A 4,544-nucleotide genomic window follows, 5' to 3' on the forward strand; every position below is an offset into this window, starting at 1 on the left:
CGTGAGGTTTTGGTCCTGATGGACCGCAGCGTTCTGCCAGAGGGGAGTAGCTGGAACAGGGAGTGACCAGGGTGGGAGGGGTCTGCCACAATCTTCCTCGCACGCCTCAGAGGTGTGCAGGTCCTCGAGGGTAGGCAGATTGCAGCCGATCACCTTCTCAGCAGTGCGGATGATACGCTGCAGTCTGCTCTTGTCCTTGGCAGTGGCAGCAGCGTACCAGATGGTGATGGAAGAGGTGAGGATGGACTCAATGATGGCTGTGTAGAAGTGCACCATCATTGTCTTTGGCAGGTTGAATTTTTTCAGCTGCTGTAGGAAGTATCTCCTCTGTTGTGCTTTTTTGGTGAGGGAGCTGATGTTCAGTTCCAACTTGAGGTCCTGGGAGAGGATGGTGCCCAGGAAGCGGAAGGACTCCACAGTGTTGACTGGGGAGTCGCACAGGGGGATGGGGGTGAGTGGGGCTGTATTCTTCCTGAAGTCCACAACCATCTCCACTGTCTTAAGAGCATTGAGCTCTAAGTTGTTCTGGCTACACCAGGTCACCAGGTTGTCAGCTTCCCACCTATAGTCAGACTCATCCCCGTCAGAGATGAGCCCAATGAGGGTGGTGCCCATCCATCCATCATCTTCCGCTTGTCCAGGGGTCGGGTCGCGGGGGCAGCAACCTAAGCAGGACACGACTACAAAGTCTATCATAGAACTGAGACCTCGGGTGTCCCGGCGCCAAATGCACACATGGACACCCCCATGCCTGAACATGGTGTTCGCCATGGACAAGCCGTGTCTAGCACAGAAGTCCAACAACAAAACACCGCCCGGGTTCAGATCGGGGGGGGCGCTCCTCCCAATCACGCCCCTCCAGGTCTCACTGTCATTGCCCACATGAGCATTGAAGTCCCCCAGGAGGACGAGGGAATCTCCGAGAGGAGCGCTTTCCAGCACCCCTCCCAGAGACTCCAAAAAGGGTGGGTACTCTACACTGCTATTTGGTGCGTAAGCACAAACAACAGTGAGGACCCGTCCCCCCACCCGAAGGCAGAGGGAGGCTACCCTCTCGTCCACCGGGGTGAACCCCAACGTACAGGCGCCGAACCGAGGGGAAACAAGTATTCCCACCCAAGCTCGACGCCTCTCACCGAGGGCAACTCCAGAGTGGAAGAGAGTCCAGCCCCTCTCAAGGAGACTGGTTCCGGAGCCGATGCTGTGCGTCGAGGCGAGGCCGACTATATCTAGCCGGAACTTCTCTACCTCGCGCACCAGCTCCGGCTCCTTTCCCGCCAGCGAGGTGACGTTCCACGTCCCTAGAGCTAGCTTCTGCAGCCGAGGATCGGACTGCCAAGGCCCCCACCTTCGGCCGCCGCCCGTCTCGCACTGCACCCAACCCCCAAGACCCCTCCTGCGGATGGTGAGCCCACTGGAAGGGGGTCCCATGTTGTCTCTTCGGGCTGTGCCCAACCGGGCCCCATGGGAAAAGGCCCGGCCACCAGGCGCTTGCCATCGAGCCCCACCCCCGGGCCTGGCTCCAGGGGGGGGTCCCCGGTGACCCGCTTCCGGGCAGGGGCAACTGAGAACCATTGTTCGTTTTCTTCATGGTAGTTTTTTGAGCCACGCTTTGTCTGATCCTTCGCCTGGGTGTTTTTGGGTGACCCTACCAGGGGCATAAAGCCCCCGACAACATAGCTTCCAGGATCATTAGGACACGCAAACCCCTCCACCGCGGTAAGGTGGTGACTCAGGAAGGGGATGAGGGTGGTGTCGTCCGCAAACTTCAGAAATTTGACTGATGACTGGAGGTGCAGCTGTTGGTGTACAGGGAGAAGAGCAGAGGAGAAAGGATGCAGCCCTGAGAAGATCAGGTGCTGATGGACCGGGAGTCAGAGACTTGTGTTCCCAGCTTAACGCACTGCTTCCTGTCAGTGTACCTCTGTACAATGACACCTTGACACCTTCATTCAAATGTGCACTGTTACACTATTTGTATTTTTTGCACTATGTGTATTTTTCTATTCTATATGATGGCTATTTTATATTTCATATTCTTTATTTTATTCTTTCGGTTAGGGGGTTAGAGGTAGAGAGTTCCCGGGGTTAGGGTTAAAGAGTCCCTGGTTTTGAAAGGTAAAAAAAATATATATATATATACTTTTTTTAAGTTTCGAAAAAGGGCATATGATAGGTTGCAGTAAAAACTAAAGTTTTGAATCCACCCAATCTTCCACTATAATAAGAAAAAATAGCCTATCAGGCAACAGGTCTATTTCTGTCAAATGAAACGCAAATATGCCGTACCCTTCTTTGCAAAAAAGACAATCAGATGTTATCCTATATATGGCCACATGGTTGTTCTAACCTGTCAAAATCCTCTCCCTTCTGTATCTTGGGACAGTAAGATCTGTTTGTCTCCTTACAGATGCAGGTGGGTGGGAACATCTCAGCATTCCAGATACTTTCTTATGAACACAGATAGTTGGTGCATATGGAGCTAGTATTCTGGAAGGGGGATGTTTCAGCACCAGGGTAACTAACGGAACTAAGAAGAAATAAGACAAGAGGAAGGAAGGAGAAAAACGCTCTACTTACTTTCCAACTAAATCACCCTCAGTGTGAATGTAATGTGTACATTCAAACACCATCAGTGTGAATGTAATGTATACATTCTAACAACACACCCTCTCTACTCCCAACAACACCCTCTGTACTGGAACAGCTGGCTGACAAAGGTGTCGACCTCTCACTCTCCAACTTCTCCTGCATTCATACCTCATGTGTGAGTGCTGTGTCTGGGGCTGTCCCAGCTCTGCATCACAGTCTGTCTCTGCTACGCATTTGTTACATTACATTAATATGATCCATAATTACACACAACATACAATAAACACACAGTAGAAAAATAGTTCGCTTTATGATTCTTTTATGCATGACTAGAACAAGAAAGTTTGATCACATAACATCTACTTTTGTCTCTTTACACTGGCTCCCTATCCAAGCCAGGGCTGACTTCAAAGTTCTACTACTAACCTACAAATCTCTGCATGGATTGGCACCACTGTACCTCTCCGGTCTCCTTGCACCCTATTGCCCCACAAGGACACTTAGATCTCAAGATGCCGGCTATCTGGTGGTTCCCAAAATTAAGAAAAAAACAGCTGGAGGTAGGGCGTTCTCATATAGAGCACCTCTTCTCTGGAATAAATTACCTGTCTCAATTAAGGAGGCTGATACTGTTTCGACATTCAAAATTAGGTTAAAAACGTTATTGTTTAGTCAATTCTACGATTGTTAAAGGTAAATATGTGTGTATTTACTTCTATGTAAATCTGGGGTGTGTGTTTGCCTATGTGTGTATCACATGTAACTTTTAAATTGTAATTATAGCTTATATGTTCACATTGCCCCATCTGGATGTTACAAATAAAGTAAATCTGTTACTGTATATTGTTACTGTTATAGTTTCCATTGCTGTATATTGTTACTATTATTGTTTCTGTTACTAGTTGGAGGCAACGGGGGACGGGACGTTTTTTTAAAAATCCTTATTCTATAAATATAACTTATTTTAGAGTTCTTTCCCCTGGAGCAGATTTCATGTTCCAACCGAGGGGGGCTGTCGCTGTCTTGGTGTGTGGGGCTGCATCAAATACCCCTTTTTTGCTCTGTTAAATTGCTGCACCAGTTCACACTTGACCGGTGGGGATCTCATTCTATTATGACTGTAACTGTTAGCTGCTCCTGGCATTCTCTAATCCCTGCTCTCCTCTCTCTGCCCCCCCCCCCCCACACACACACACATCCCTTGTGGTGTGGGGGGTTTGAGCTGTCAGCACCTGCCTGGTCGTCGGTCGGCCAACGCTGGACCTGGTCGCAGGTCTCCCGGTCCTGTCCTACATCTATAAAGTTGAATAATGGATTTTGGTGTTTCAAAACCCATTGACACTGTATGACTATGTTTAGCCTGTGTTCTGCTCCTCTCCCTCACCAACCGTCTCTGGAGGAGGGGATCCCTCTCTGAATTGCTCCTCCCAAGGTTTCTTCAATTTTTTCTCCTGTTGGGAGTTTTTCTGGGAGTTTTTCCTTGTCTTCCTTGAGGGTTTAGGTTGGTTGAGGGGCAGTTCTATGGGCATATGTGAAGCCCTCTGTGACATGCTTGCGTGTAAAAAGGGCTATACAAATAAATTTGATTTAATTTGATGCATCCACCATATTGTGTCTGACAATAAAGTTTGGCAATATTACTTTACAGCACGTGATGGCACCTCTGAGGTGTGATGATTTAATTTAGTTTGATGAAGGAATTTTGGAAAACCCCTGCATCCAAGGCTTCAATCATTTTACATCATGAACATAAACTGTATCTCTATAGTTTGCGTGCAGAGCGTTTAAATCCCAAACTTGACATATTTTTTTATTTCTTCAGAATTCTGATTTTGCATTTACAAACACATTCAGCTCCTGTAAACTTCAATAGCGAGCCCCACTTCCAAGGCTACGACAGTGGCTTTTATTTTGGCGGTTTAAAACAGGAAATGTGTAGTGCGTAGCCGTAA

The sequence above is a fragment of the Osmerus eperlanus genome, chromosome 10, assembly GCF_963692335.1.
Source record: "Osmerus eperlanus chromosome 10, fOsmEpe2.1, whole genome shotgun sequence".
NCBI lineage: Eukaryota > Metazoa > Chordata > Actinopteri > Osmeriformes > Osmeridae > Osmerus > Osmerus eperlanus.